Raw genomic sequence first — 16,775 nt, 5'->3', positions numbered from 1 at the left:
AAAATACAGCTGCCCGACTGATCTGTAACCTCCCAGCGGGTTTTCCTTCAGTCCCTATTTTAAGGTCCTTGCTTTGACTGCTGGTAAGGAAACACATCTTTCTAAGGGATGTATGACATTACAACGCATGGTTTTACCACGCATGCCTTTACATCACAGTTTTTACAACGCATGCTGTTACAACGCATAGCGTTAAGGGGTGCTGGATAGTGAATAGTTTAATTTACTATTCCAACTCCAGTCCCCGTGGATAGTGGGGAAGGTGTTGGATAGTAAATTAAATCTATTCCCTATCCTAGAGCGCCCCCCAGCGCTATGCATTGTAATAACATGCGTTGTAATAGTTGCGTCGTAAAAGCACTGCGTGGTAAAAGTTGCGTTGTAAAGGATGTCTCCCCTTTCTAAGACTTGCTGTCTTGCCTACAAAACACATTTAGGATAATCCTCTTCATACTTGAAAAAAAACTACACCCTTACATCCCAACAGACACATTGAGATCCAATGACTAAGCGTTCCTCTCATGGATGACAGTTGGAGTTAGTCAGGGGTCGCAGATGTGACCTCTAACTTCCTCCCTGCTACTCCTGGAACTTCCTTTGTGACCTCTGGCTTCAGACTAGGCAAAAGCTTGCCCCCTCTGAGGCCAAGGGTTTCAAAGTGGCAGGAGTAGCAAGGAGCAATATGGAGGTCACAGCTGCGACCCCTGAGTACCTCCAAATGACATCCATGGTTCCTCTCTATCCCTCGGATTGGGCTTTCCAGATATGGAGGTAGATCCTTCTCTTATACCGCTCCAAGGGCATGGAACCAACTTCCTGGCCATCTCTACGGCTGTGCATATCTCGGTCAATTTAAAAAGCTCTTGAAAACCTGGTTATTGTAGATCTATGATAATTGTTCTTGAAGAGGTTAGCGCCGAGATACACTTCCAGGTGTGATTCGCTGCACTCTACAAATGTTTGCCATATCTTATATCATTTCATATCATATCATGTATGTGTATGCTAAGTTTCCTTAGGTGCCTATTTCTTTCTTAGTACAATTTCATATTAAACACTATTGGAATAAGACTCATTAAAAGAGAATAATGCAGAGGTACTGTGCAGGCCTGCGCGTAGTTTGTGGAGTGTTGCTACGCGGAACTCCGGGAAGTTACAAAAGAAGTCCACGAAGTTACTTAAGTGGTGGAGTGCAGTGCGAACTGCAGTTTGTGCTGGTATTCCTGCTGCACGGGTAGAGATTCTACCCAAGTGGCAGCTTGTGCACTTGAACTTACCATTCGCAATCGCGATATTACCATTCGTGATCGCGAGCGGGAAAAAAATCCGCTGCACATTGCGAAGCAGAGTTTTCTGCACTCTGCGAGCTCCGCGGAGTACTGAAAGCTTTGAAAACTCCGTGAACGGAGTGAAGTTCACCGCCCAGACCTAGTACTGTGTCCACCTTAAGTTTTATTGTGGGATGTTGCATGATATAACATTGTCACAAGCTGATAGAGTAATATGACTATTTGGCAAATCTAACAATTTCCCTTTAATAAGGCCCCACAAACAGATTAATCATATAATTTCCTGTCTTAAAAAGTACTTACTAGGATCTCCAATGATGCCTACCTACTTGGAGCATTGTGAGCGTGCACGGGGATATGAACTCACCTGGGACAGTGTCAAACTGGAAAGAAAATATGTTGCTATCTGGGGCACTGTGATACTGCATGGAATTACAATCGTAAGTGGAGCTTTGTGATACTGGCATGGAAATGAGTACCTAACTGTGCCTTTACGATACTGTCCAAAAATATGTTCTTTGTGTTGCTTCACAGAAATGTAAGCCTACGTGGGGTATTGTGATACTGAATGGTAATATGTACCTACTTGGAGCAGTAGTACTGGTTTCAAAATCCATGTCCAAATGGGCCTATCCATCATCAGCATGGGTCCACTGATAAGCTGGCTCATTAAGTTGAGCTCAAATGTATTAGGCCAACACTTCTGGCTGGCAAGTACGTTGACCATCATATTATTAGCAACCACTGCGTTATGTTTAAGCTACACCCTGATAGGAAATGTCCTAGAATATTTATGAATCACTCTTGTGTGCAAATGTGTGTGTGTGTGTGTGTGTGAGAGAGAGACAGAGTGTGAGGTATGTGTTTAAGTGTCAACAGTCAGAAATGAGTTCCCAAAATGACTCACTTACTTTAATGGGTTAATGACAGTTTGCTGCTACTGTGTCTAGCCCTTAGAATTGTCAGGTTTTACTTGTGCTTTTGAATATTTTCTACTGAAGGTGCAAACCAAGGTAGATCCCCTTAATTGCTTCGTCTAAGGACCAGCCAGGGTGTTTGTAATACTTCTCACTCTGGGGCATATTTATGACAGGAGTTGGGTCGCATTGGCACCACGCAATTTGATCCCACGCAACTCACCTGGATTTTGACACATTTCCAGATTTCCAATTACTGGTAGACCAGGGAAAGCACCAAAATGATATGCCTTCTCATGGGGAGGCGCAATGAGGAGAAATATCTTTATTTCTCCTTGTTACTTCCTCTTTCTATGTGTGCTTCAAAGCTCAACACAAATAGAAAGAGGAAAATGCCTCACAGGATTGTTTTTGCTCAGGAAGGATTGTTTTTGCTCAGGAAGGTGCCCCTTCCAGTACAAAAACAATCCTGCTCCCCTTCTTCTGCTGTGGCTGGGCCCGTTCTGGGACTATGAGGAAAGCCTGCACTGCTGCAACCCATCCTGTCCCTAATCTGTAAATGCAAAAAGAACAATTGATGGACGGAATGCTGAACAATGTCAAAACAGTCACCCCTGGAAAAGAGGTCTGGGCCTAATCTACCTTTTTCGGCTCCCCATGCCATTCCTCCTTGGACCCAGCCATATGTGAATCAATCTTGACCCTGCTCCTCTTGGGAACAGTCCAGCCCAAACTGCCAGGAAAGGGCTTCCCTGGCCCTGAAACAACCATCCTGGGACTGGTTTTGGAGTATCACTCTTCATCAGCCAGGCTAGCTCGATTTCAATGGCATGGTGAGCAAACTGGGGTGGTATGGTGAGCAAAAGAACAATGGGCCTCAGTTATGAGAAATGATGCATCGCTGCATGAAAGCAGCGATGCGTCACTTCTCAGTGCGCAATCCTTGCGACATACCTGATGCGTCATATTTACTGTATGATGCAGGAGAAGTGTGGCTCACTGGTTAGAGGAGGCAGACCTGGAAGCAGAGGTCAGCCTGGGACCAGGGTTCAATTCCCGGCTCGGCGGGGTCTTGAGTCCTAAAATGTCCATGGACTCGACAATTCTCGCTCCGGTGCCTACTTGATTCACGGGTTCACACTCTGCAACTCTGGGCAATAGCTTGCTTAATCTCCACAACGGCCCCTCGCAGCGGGATGCCTGGCTTTCACCTTGCGGATACCCTGCCGGGGTTATCTCACAGGGGAATACCAGGACGGGTTCCCTAAGCAAGCGCTTAGAAACCGCTTGGTGATTTGCGCTATATAAATTCCTGTACATTTACATTTACATCATGTCTCAAGGAGTTACAGATACGTCAGTATTTCTGACGTATCTGTATGGCGCAAAAGTGATGCATTTGCTGTAGTGTGTCACAAAAGTGACGCAACCCCAGCAATGTGTCCTTTCACGTGGGGCAAGCCCCATGTGAAAGGGCTTGCATCAGTCTTACACCTGCTGTGAGGCTGGTGTAAGATTTTGTCGCATTTGAGTCCTAGAAGTGGCGCAGTGAAATCTGGTAGATTTCACTGCGTCACTTCTATGACCCTTTCTTGTGTGGGAACACCCCCTGCATACATTATACCTGGCGCAGGTATAATGTAGCGCAGGGGTTTACAAAGTGACGCATCTACCTAGATGCGTCACTTTGTAACTGTGGTGCAACAAGGCGCATTTTTTACACTGCTGGTGCGTCACAAAAAGTGACGCATCAGTGGTGCAAAAGTGAGGCAAGGGCTCATAAATGAGCCCCAATGAATTTAACCTCTCTTGACTGGGGTGAATGTTTGATTTGTTTAGTATTCCGTCCACCATTTCTTTGTGCAGATTTTGTCTCTGATCTTCATACCCAATGAAAGCTTCAGGTTGTAAGGGTGCCTCAGCATTAGGGGTTTTGTCTAGATTTGAGGCTGTAATTAAGCTGACAGGCATTATGCCTACCCCAGACATGTAGCGCCCTCATGCCGGACATATCAGGGTACCAAGCCTAACTGAAAAAAGCTTCTACATGCTTTAACATCTTTGCTATTTTATTAATTTGAAGGTGTTGTTTAATTTTGTGCCTATTTCAGTTTTTTTTATTTCCAGTGCCAACATCGCTTGTGATGTAATTTGTGTCTAAAATCATATGACATAATTTCCTCTACAGCCAGCAAATCCAACGCTCTGTAACGTCAATTCCTACGATGTCATCACAGGTTAAACTAAAGGAAGCATGATGTCACTTCTACTAGTCCTAACTTTTTGGTGCATGGATGTCTATGCTTACTGCTCACTTTAACCTCTTTCTTCACGCGCCACAATTAAAGAATATTTTTGTTATGTCATAAAAATGCCTTTTCACCTTTCTAGTTAACTTTTTTTCCGGCAGTAATTTCAAAGTATTTTCACATCCTTTTCTGGAATAAAACGGCCCGTGTACTCTCAGAGGGCACCATCGCTTTAACCTTTGTAGGGTGCGCTTACCCCAGCTCCCCACATATTCAGTTCCATGCGTCAAGGTGAATGCATGATTGGGGAAAGACGTGCGCCACTCCGTCGCGACCATCCTCAGCAGACTCATCCGCTCTACCGTTAGCTCTCTGGGATTTCATAGCCTCTAGACTGATGCTTCCCCCCCAGTAATTAGCATTAGAGTCAGGCGGCTCGAGTCTATGGTCTGCTGAGTGCAAGTAACCATGCCAGCTGCCTGGAGCTACTGCGTCTTTCTTAGGCAGCAGATCCTCTGTTACTGGGGAAACATTGCCCTCATGTGGTTATTGTTGGGTCTTGCAACCCATCAATTCAGTCTTAACATTCTCTTATTATATTCCGAGCGCGAGGCTGCACACACTGGTTACAAAGTAAGGTACATCTATGAATTTAAGGTGCCAACTGGCATGGGTGCAAATTCAGGATGGTGAGTGTATAAATGCAGGATAAGGGGTCAAAATTCAGGACAGGAGGTCAAAATTCAGGACAAAAATTTGTGACAACTGGTATGCTTTGCAAACACATCAGTGGATGTCATGCATTAGTGTATAAATAAATAGGCAAGGAACATAAGTAAAAGTCACTTCTCCTCCCCTGTCACTTTCTCCAGCCCCGTCACTTCTCCTACCCTGTCACTGTTCCTTTGTCATTTCCCCTGCCCCGTCACTGCTCCTGCCTGTTCACTGCTCCTGCCTGTTTACTGCTCCTACCCTTTCAATGCTCCTACCCGTTCACTGCTCCTACCCGTTCACCGCTCCTGCCCCGTCACCTCTCCTGCCCCGTCGCCTCTCCTGCCTCGTTACTTCTCCTGCCCCGTCACATTTCTTGCCCATCACGTCACCTGCCCATCACTTCTCCTGCCAGGTTACCTCTCCTGCCCGGCCACCTCTCCTTTCCTGTTGCCTCTCCTGTCCCTTCACTGCTCCTGCCCCGTCACTTTTGATTCCCCCTTCACTTTTCCTGTCTGTCACTTTTTCTGCCCCGTCACTGCTCCTTCCCTTTTACTGCTCCTGCCCGTTCACTGCTCCTGTCCGGTCAGCACTCCTGCTCATGCCCGATCACTTCTCCTGTCCCATCACTTCTACTGCCCCGTTCACTGCTCCTATCCGTTCACTGCTCCTGTCCATTTACTGTTCCTGCATGGTTACTGCTCTTGCTCATGCCTAACCAACGCTCCTGCCCGTCACATCTCCTGGCCCGTCACTTCTCCTGCCCGGTCACCTCTCCTGCCCCATCACCTCTCCTTCCCTCTCCCCTCTCCTGCCCCGTCTCTTCTCCTACCCTGTCCCTTTTCCTGCCCCATTCACTGCTCCTGTCCGTTCACTTCTCCTGCACTGTTACTGCTCCTGCTCATGCCTAATCACCACTCTTGCCCATCACTTCTCCTGCCCCGTCACTTCTTCTGCCCGGTCACCTCTCTTGCCCCATCACCTCTCCTTTCCTGTCGCCTCTCCTATCCCATCACCTCTCCTGCCCCGTCACCTCTCCTTTCCTGTCACCTCTCCTGTCCCGTCACTGCTCCTGCCCTGTTCACTCTGTGTACAACATTGACAAATTACAAAAGGGGGCAGGTTCCCCACAGTCCTCTGTTTGAGGAAAGCTCCTCTGTAATCACTAACTACGATCTCACTGGCACATGATATGCTAAAGGCAGACGGCGGGCGCATTGTCATTCGAAAGGGGATAATCAGCCTCAGTCAGAATGACGGTGGGCCTGCCTGCCTACAGTCTGTGAGAGCTCAGGGTGGGGCTGCTAAAGCCTTTGGAGTTCTACACAGAGAAGTGCGAGCAGCCCCTGAGACTTTTAATCTCTTGGGGCTTCTCGCAGGGAACACTGTAATTAATGTCCAAAATTACAGACAAAAGGTGTCCTTAAAAGCAATAATTACGGACAACGGACATCACACCAAAATGATGGACGGTCCGTGAAATTTACGGACGATTGGTCACCCTATATGAATTGCGGCTCAAATGATGAAACCCTCTTTCGACCTTATTGCAGGTCTACTAAACACGATTTGTTTGTTTCACAAGAAGAAGGACGGTGCACCAGGATGAAGTCAAAATAAAGCGTGTGTATTGCAAAAAGAGGTTCTTTATTAGATTTTCAATTAAAAGTATGGACATCAGCCAACGCGTTTCATTCCAGGTGGAATTTCGTCAGGGCAGGAACATATTCAAAGCACGTTCAGCCAGCATTCCACAGCTATTCAAGGTAAGCAGTTCTTCTCAACAGAACCAAGGTAGTCGTTGCGCAATGTGATATAAATCTATACTTCAAGGTATTGAAAGAAGAATCCAAGGGCCAAAATAGCAGCTAATGTTCCTTGTGTAATGTGATAATAGTCAATGCTTCAGGGTATTGGAAGAAGAATCCTAGGGCCGAAATAACAGCCTATGTCCCTATTCTGTTTAATCAGTCGGGATCTCAGTGCTGGTCCCTCATTCGGATTGCGAATCCAGATGTCAGTTGCATTTGTTCCTTCTAATTGACGATTTGTTTGTTTGCATTTTACAATTGGTTTGTTACTAGAATCATGCATGCAGCATTGCAGTTACATTTTGCATTGTATTGTATCCTATTTTAGCATTTATATAGTGCTTTAGCATGTATTTATATATTTGTGTATGTGTCAATTGATAGATTATCATAGTGGGTTCTTCGAAGGGGTGGGTATTTATTGGGCCGCTTATGTTATGTGCTGTGTGTATTTGTAAGTGCACTATTTTACCTCGGAGGGTATCCAGGGACTGAGCAGTGGTGTGTGCCTAGCCCTTACTATGGTAGGTTGGTTAACCGAAAAGGCAGATCTTCTACTTCTTGCAGAATTCAAGAAGAGAGGAGGAGGTTCTGATGTGGTGTGGGAGCTAGTTCCATACCCTAGAAGCAATGTCAGAGAATGTGTGTCCTCCTGATCTGGTTCTGAGTACGTGAGATGTATGCGCATAGGAGTCCTGTGGTTTGGAGGTGTCTGGGTGGTTGGTGGAAGGAGATGTGACTTTTCAGATAGGTGGGGCATGCATTGTGTAGTGCCTTGAATGTTTGTGTGAGGAGTTTGAATTGAGCACGTTTGTGCATTGGGAGCCAGTGCACCTTCTAGAAGTGTGCCTGAGGTGTGGCGTGATGTGGTTTCTTTGTGGGCAATGGAGGAGGAGTCTGGCTGCCGATTTCTGTATGGTTTGTAGTCTTCTAGTGAGTTGCTTGGTGATCCTGATGTAGAGGATGATTTCATTGTCCAACTCGCTGCTACGTAGGGCATCTAATGTTGTGTGGGAGCCCTTTGAAGATCTACCTCAGCATCTTCAGCGGGTGAAATCAAGATTCAACGATGGCGGCTTGTGTGGTCATGTCCAGTTTGCTGTTGATGAATGTTCCAAGGTTTCTGGTGTGGTTGTTGGAATCCCACAGTGAGGTGTTGTCGAAGATCACTACTTCTGTCTTATTTGGTGTTGAGCTTGAGACAGTTTGCAAACATTTACTTAGTGACTACCTGGGGCCTTGTCCAAGAGAGAGAGTATGAGTTGCATGTCGTCTGCGTAGCAGAGGATGTTGATATCTTCTGCGTGGATGACGTTGGCCAGAGGGATCATGCATGTATTGAAGATGGTGGGGTTGAGAGATGAGCCCAGAGGCCTCATCAATTGGAAGGATTAAGGTTTTTTTATGCAAATAGAATATGTTATAGGAGGACTTTCAGAGGAGTGAGAGTCATGGGCTTATGAACATGTTTTTTTTAAATTCTATTTTCAGGAGCAGGAACAGCAGGAATTCTGAGGAGATGACATTTAGTGTACATGTAGTAGTTGTGCTGAACTTATTCAGAGTCATTCTGAAGCACCTCTTGACCAAATGATAGTTTGGCATGGCTAAGTTCATCGGTCATGTAGTGAATAGTAATTAGGGTAAATACCTTGATATGTGAGACACCATGGGACAACATGATGACAAGGCGGAACACGTCATAATGTTACTGTCATTTGAAAGGAAAGTACAACAATCTGAAGTGAGAAAACCCAGTTTATGCAAGACCCTTCTAATGTGTCAGCTGATGCTAACCCCTTTATTGTTGTCCTTGAACAAGTGTCACCCATTTCGATGGAAGGAAATAACAGAATCACTGGGCTAGAAACCAATGGATAAGTTACCCAACAGAGGTGTCACATCCTATATAGATTTCACAATTGTTTAATTTTTAAAAGGATAAATGCCAGGGACCAAAGTGCTGCTCAGAAGCCCACTGCCAGTGCTTTAGAATATCAAGTCTGTTTAGTCTTGATTCTGCCTCCTGCCTTGTTTATCCATGATAGAACTGACATCCTTGGTGTGGTCTTCCCCCAAACTTGTTTGCTTTCACCCCTCCTGTTCAATTCATTTGTTTTTGTTGGCATTGGGACTCTGTGCACTGTTCCACTGCTAATCAATGCAGAAGTGGTTATGCTCACTCCCTATTACATGGTAAAATTGGCCTACGCCTGAATGATTGGTACATTTAATATACTTGCAAGTCCCTAGTAAAGCAGTACTACATGTACTCAGGGTCTGTAAATTGAATGCTACTAGTGGACCTGAAACCCACTAAAGTAGTACCTTAAAACAAGTTTCAGGTCTGCCAGTGCAGTCTGTAGTACAATTTTTAACTGCCAGTTTAGCCTGGCAAAATAAACCTTTCTCCAGGTGTAAACACGTATGCCACAACTAAGGTAGGCCCAAAAGGCCCATTGGGCAGGGTACATTGTATTTAAAAAGTAGGACATGTGGGTTTAAGTTTTACATGCTGTGGTAGTGAAAACCCCCTAAATTCATATTTCACTACTGTAAGGCCTAACTCTACCATTGGATACTATTGGTCTAGTCTGTTACATTTAATAAGTGGTAAGTGTTGAATGGGAGCTGATAGAAATATAATGTTTGGACTCAGATGAATTGTAATTTAAAATCCTCTTTTAGGCCATTTCCTGATTTTAAGTCACAATTCTGAAGATACCACATTTAGAAATTTGGCATGTTACTGTCTTAACCATTTGGTTCCTGCTGCCGGTGTCCTGGGTCACCTAACAGTGAATGGTTCTGCTGTTGGATTTTATCTATTCCTCCAATACAGGGAAACAAAAGGGTACTATATCTTAGCAGGAAGGGCCATCCTGTCAGGATGGCAGGGTGTGGAGCTGTTCCCTGTCTCATTTACATGGCTTTACTTCCTGCACACACAAAATAACCTGACACTGGCCTTTTGTCACCTTAGACTTCTTTGAGCCTTGGCAGATGAAGACATTTCCAAAACCAGATATGGGGGTAGCCAAGATGTCCCCCCACTTTAAAGGCTGGCACCAGGTATACATATAGGCTCCTCAAAGAACTCTTTCGGTACACTCCTGGACCTGTGACCATTACAGATGAAGACTGCCTTGATCCTCAGAGGCAAGCCCTTCTCTGCTCTCTGAAAAGGAACACTGGACCTGCTCCCTGTATCCCAGGCTGCCATGACCTGCTGCAATGGGACCTGCCTGTACCTGCAACTGGACCTGCCAGCATTTCTCCTCGATTCGCCTGTTTAAGACCAGGATTTTCCTGGTCTTAATTTTGGCACTGCCTCATATTTATGTTGCCCTTGTAAATAGGGGCAGTGTCAAAATCAATGGGTGTAGCGGTGGAACGCCCACCGCAACATCCATTGCCCTCCCCTTTCACCCTAAATACAGCGTGAAAGGGTGCCTTATTTACAAGGCAGCATTAAGCCACGTTAAGTGGCTTAATGCTGCCTTGTAAATAAGGAATGGCCCCTATCGCCATCACAGCTGTGGTGGTGATAGGGGCTTGTAAATATGCCAGACAATTATCTCATTGTCCTCCCTCACTTTCCTTACTTAATTGAGGCAGTCCTGCCTCACCTGACAAGCAAGGATATCCTCACAAACACAAAACGCCCTCCACGTTCTGTTCTTGTCGTACCTAGGTAACATCCTACAGCTAATGTGTGTGTATGCAGAGCATCAGGCACCTCACATTGGAAGCCAAAAGAAGAAACTACATTTACGCTGTACATACCGCATATTGTGGGCCACCCTTCAGCCCTTTCGGTTTGTAAATGAGTGATTAGTTAGTTTCTTGGAGTAGCCTCTGTTACATAATTTCTTTTTAAGTACATTAGCATGTTTGTAAAAGTTATCTACGAAGGAGCAGTTTTTTCTCAGATATAAAAACTGTCCGAAGGGAATATTATCTCTTTGTGACTTAGGGTGGAAACTTGAATAGTGGAGTGGAGTATTCGTGTCTGTTGGTTTACTTTATAGTTCCACCTTCAATCTGCCCAATTTTTCTTTAATGGTGATATCAAGAAAATCAACTCTATCTCTATTCTTGTGCAATGTACATTTTAAATGTGGATCTCCTATGTTAAGCCAAACCAGAAACTATTCCAGTTGTTCCACTGCTCCTTCCCATATAAAAAAATATTGTCGATAAAACTATACCATTCTTTCATAGTTTCATAAAATGGGGCTATCTCACTGGGAGCACATGTGGCTCCCATACTGGTCCCCTTCCGTTGGAGGAACAATTGGTCTCGAAAAAGAAAAATATTGGTTTTAAGAACTATGGTGACACATTTTAAAATAAATTCTTTGGGGCTTATTTACAAGAAACTGATGCATCTGTATGGATGCGCCAGTTTCCCTGCGCCAGCCTGCGAAACCCTTGCACCACCATAGTTGCACAATATTCACAATTCGGCACACCATGGCGCAAGGATTGACAGATGCATCACAGATTCTGGCTCATCATTGCTGGAGTTGTGTTGCAAGCCAACGCCACTCCATCAATGCATGGGGAGCCTATTCCTAATACACTGAGTCACTCCTTACGCCTGCTCCAAGCAGGCGTATGGTTTTGACACAGTGGCGTCCTAAAAGTGGTGCAGTGAAATCTTGCAGTTTTCACTGCATCACTTCTATGAGTCTTTATCCGCATGGGAACACCCACCCTGCATATATTATACCTGTTGCAAGTATAATGTGACGCATGACTTTACAATGTGACACATCTCCCTAGATGCGTCATGTTGTAAATGGGCCGCAATGTGGCGCATTGTTCATCCCGTCGCTGCATCACAAAAAGTGACACAACGGCAGTGCAAAAGTGTTGCAACGGGCTTGTAAATCTGCCCCTTTGTTGGCACCTTCCAAATCCAAATTTTCCAGTTCTTTACTGACTACTTCTATTGTTGCATTCAGAGGTATATTAGTATATAAAGCCTCCAGGCATTGGGTCTCCTTATTGTACCTTCTATTTTCCAACTTTGAGATGATATGTGTTGAATCCTTCAATTACGATTTTAATTTACTTACCAGGATTCACAGGAAACAGTCAGCATATCTAATAAGTGGTTCCAATAATGACCCAAGGCAGCTCACTATGAGTCTAAGTGGTGAGTCTTTGTCGTTTTAGTGTATTTTCCGGAGTCCATATAACGCTGGTGTTTTTGGATCTCTATTGTTGAGGAATTGAAATTCCTCTTCACATATCCATCCCTTGTCTCTAGCTCCTGGAAGTAACTCCAAGCATTCCCTTTTCAGGGTCCCTAATTTGTTATTTGGGATTTCTTGATAGTGTTCTGTCACTGACAAGAGTTTCATTGCACAGGTTTGATAATCCTAAGTATCAAATACTACTACTCTCCCAACCCTTGGCAGCGGGTTTTATAGTTATATTTAAAGCTCCTTTTAGGGATTCAATAGCTTTTCTATGTGCTCTAGTAAAGTTGTTAGTATGAGGATGTAATTCTTTTAGGATCTTCTGAATCCCAATCTCCACCACCTTTTCAAATACTTCCACATTTTTACCCACTTGGTATACAGATGGAGTGAAGGTTGATTTTGGTTTCAATCCTGATATATTATTATAGAGCCTGGGAGGGCGTTCCTCAAAAAATCTCCTCAAGCTGATATTTCTAAAAAAAGATTTTAAGTCCCTGTCTGACTCAAATTTGTTAGCTGATATAGTAGGGGCAAAGCTAAAAATCTTTTTCTAATACCTCTTGTTCCTCACTACTGAGAGCCCTCTTTGAAAGATTTATAATGGTTGCCTTGTCTATCCCCAATATCTTTGATTCCTCGTTTTTATGTATTCTTGTGGGAGATGATCCCGCATGAAATGTCCCCTCTCTCGGTTTGGATTGTATCTTTGACCTCTTCTTGGTTTCTGGTAAAAAAAAAAACATATTCATGGTTAGTTCCTGTATTTACATTATCTTCTCTGCTTGAACTTTCCTCCTCACTGCTAGAGGCGGAGGTACCAAAACAAGTAACATGTTTTTTACTGCCACTGGAGTATATTGGTCTATTATTTGTTGGTCTAATCCTACCCTAAAGCGGTACCACTTTGGCCGCCATGAGTGTGGCAGGGTATGCTCAGACGTGAGTCCCTTGCTCACTTTGCCACTGGATTCAAGCAAGCCGGGCTGAAGACGGCTGGAAAGCCAGAAACCGGTCCTCGGAGGCTTGTTTCCGGTCCAGGGAAGGCATGGCTTGGCAGTTCGGGCTGGACTGTTCCCATGGGGCACAGGGTCAGACTGATTTGCATATAGCCATGTCTGAACTGGGGTGGCAGAGTGGGCTAAAGAACGGTGATGGATCAAACCCAGATCTTTTGACTGGGTGTGAGTGTTTGATTGGTTCAGATGCTCCGTCCATCACCACCCCCTTTTGTACTAATCCTACCCTGTTCTTTTCTTTCTTGATAGTAATCATTTTTCAAAAAGAGATATGTAATTTTTATAACTAAACTTATCAATATCTTTCTTTAGTTTTACAGTCTTTTTATTTATAAGGTATTCTCTATACCCCTCAACATCCTGATTAATCTCTTCTAGCTTTTCCTTAGCATCATCTTGTGCCGTATTCTCTTTGAGGCTGGTTTCTAATTTATTTATAGCTTCCATTTCAAATCAATAATAATTATCTCTTGGGCTGTTTCTATTATCAGAAGCACCAATGCCTGCTACATATATGTGCAATTTGTGTCCAAGTCTATAAAAACTTCCCATTTTCAATGAACAATCCTGGTTTATTCCTGATCTGTAAACCAATTGAGATCACCCCTGATTTAATATATTCTATTGAAAAATCAGCATGTAATTCTGTTCGTACTAGATTTTACTTTAGAATATTAAGTGTTCCCCATTTTTTACTACTACTTGATATCACAGTGAATTTGTTACCATTCTTTGTACCGGTATTGATAATCTTGTTGAATTGATCCTCAGTAAACCCAAAGGTTTTAAAGGAATTCATAGATGTTTACCCACTCACTAGTGGTTTTCCCTTTTTACTAATAGGGTCAAGTAAAAACCAGACTCTCCAACCACTTTGGATGTGCTCATAAATCGAATATAAACAGAGAGGGGACCCACCTTACCCAAAGGGACAGGGCACCGTATTAGACTGTCAAGTCAAAAACCAACTTCCCTTAGGGTGTATTTAACCAATAACTCACACCCTTTACACTCTTCTGCAATTACATGTCATGTTATGCGTTCATCACCGGTTTCGTTGGGGTTTGAGTACCACACATATATTCAATATTATGATCACTTTATTAGAAAATCATCAAATCTCATTGAAGCAACAAATCATATAAATCTCACAAGTGCTCAAAGGGTTCTTTTTAAAAAAAAACACTGTCCTATTATTCTCAAAGAGACCCCTTCTTAAAAACCGAGCCTGCCCCACTGGCACTTCCACTGGCCCTGGAAATGGTGGTCTGTACAGCTGTAAAAAACATTAGACATTTTAGATGCCATATACGCTTCCCCTTATTATTATTTTTGACAAAATACAACCACAATACATCACTACAGTTTGATTGCAGTATCTTCTATCAAAAATATCACATTAGGCATTTTGTTGGTTGGCAATGTTTGAAAAGTCAAGTAATTAAGCCAACCGCAGGTGCATAGGTAAAGTGATTCCCTCATTTGCATGGTGCCACATACCATGCAAATGAGGGCATACCCTCTCATGTGTATATAGATACACCAGCATAGCTCTGGTCAACCCAAGGAACTCTTCTAATAAGTAGAATTTCTGCATGCAGGTTACATGTCCACCCATGTTTCCTAAACTAGTGGACAAATTTGTTTTTGAGGGATGCATGCTCTTCCCTGTGGGAATTAGCACATTTATGGACCTTTTCCAGCATAATAAAGTACAGTGCACATTCCGGAGGGGATATGAAGGTATGTGTCATTTGTTGTCGAATGGTTTGGATTATAATGTCTTAAATTCACAGGACACTGGGTACTATGCTGACTAGAGACTGAAAAGCCCCAACTGTGTCAGTACCCCCTCGATGGCCTGCATTATTAGGCATGTGTCTCATGGGCTGTGCTCACTGATGAGAGAGACTAAGTAGAGGAATTCCTGGGTTTAATTTCTAATCTTTTTTTCAGAATCAGATCAGGGCAACAAGGGGGACAGTGACACAACTGTTGGGGAAGCAGCTGGCCACAGTGGTTCTCATGCTGCTAGTGACCAAGAGGGAACCAGTGTCACATAGGGTGATGGGAGTACCACTGAGGATCTGACGGACGTCCCCGAAATGTCATCATCATCCAGCTCTAGTTCCAGTGATCCCTCTCAGGTGGTAGTGTATCCCCAATACCTGTGTCCACTACATCTGAGCCCACCACCCCCACTATCTCCACCCTCTCAGCTGCTCCCCAGCCCACTGTCTGTGGCCACTCCCCTAACAGGGGAGGAGTCTCCGTCATGCCAGGCACCTCACCCCCTGCCTCTGTCTCCCATGCTGCCAGAGTGGGGAGGCCATTGACCTCCTGAGACAGATCTCTGTGGGTCAGACGACAGTGCTGAATGTCCTCCAGGTCCATTAAACTCGGAAGACTCAGATGGTATCTTTCCTGTAGGGCATTCACTCTGACATGTCTTCCCTACAGAGATCCATTCAGGCTCTAGCCTCCACACAGACGGCAGCAATATCCCAAATGCAGCTTTCCACCCCCCCTCCTGCTTCTACCCCATCCACAGTCCCTATTCACATACCTGGCCTAAGCACACGCAAACCTCACCATGCATCCAAATTCAATATACACATGCAGCACACAAACACACAGACATAAGGCAAAAGACAGACACACACACTCAGCAGACACAAGACACCATGACTTCCAAATCCACTGACTTGCAGGCAGACACAACACCATCACACACAGCCACAACAGAAACCACACCTGCACCTACCGACATGCTGCATACATCACTTCCTTCTGCCTGCACACCCACTACCCTTGCCCTCCTCGTACCCCATTGTCCCTGAAACTCCACCACAATGCCCTTGACCGAGTCCCTTCCCAAACTCACCAACTACCTCTCAAAATTAAAGTGAAGATCTTTGTGCCCCTGCCATACCCTTCCACATCCACCCCCAAAACACCTAGCCAATCACCACTGAGACACACAAGCAGGGAAGCAGGAAAAGGAAAGCTCCCCTCCTTGCCACTACCCAACCCCCTCCTAAACCCATATGATCTTCTTTCCCATCCTACCCCAGTACCTCCTCAAGGAAGAAATTAAAAGTCAAAAAGCCCCCCCTCCCTATTCTCTTAACCTCCCTACAGGGCTGTAAAATTCCCAAAACTGTGAAGCCTGGCCCTTCCCCTCTACATCCTGCCCTCCCACTGATCCAGCCAACCCTCCTAATTCTGAATCCAGCATTCCCAAGGACCAGCCCAGCCATCCTAAGGACTAGCACAGCCCTCCCAAGGACCAACCCAGCCACCCCCCCCCCCCCAATTTTTATTTTGGGTGCCTGGCATGCCCCTAGATGCCCCTTCCAGGAGAGATATACTGCAGCAGCATTTCTGAATGCAAGTTTGTGTGAGCTACACTTTGCTGGCCCACAAAATGGGCATTTGAACTGGCCATTGGCTTTTGTTTTAATACTTGAACTCGGGAGGCTGAATGAAGCTATTTTTATTTCGTTTTTGGTATTCATGTGTCCAAACTAACCCTGGGTGTAGTTCGCGAAGTAGCGCTACATGTAGCT

This window comes from Lissotriton helveticus, chromosome 3_1, assembly GCF_964261635.1.
Source record: "Lissotriton helveticus chromosome 3_1, aLisHel1.1, whole genome shotgun sequence".
NCBI lineage: Eukaryota > Metazoa > Chordata > Amphibia > Caudata > Salamandridae > Lissotriton > Lissotriton helveticus.
Note: the sequence above shows the minus strand (reverse complement) of the source record.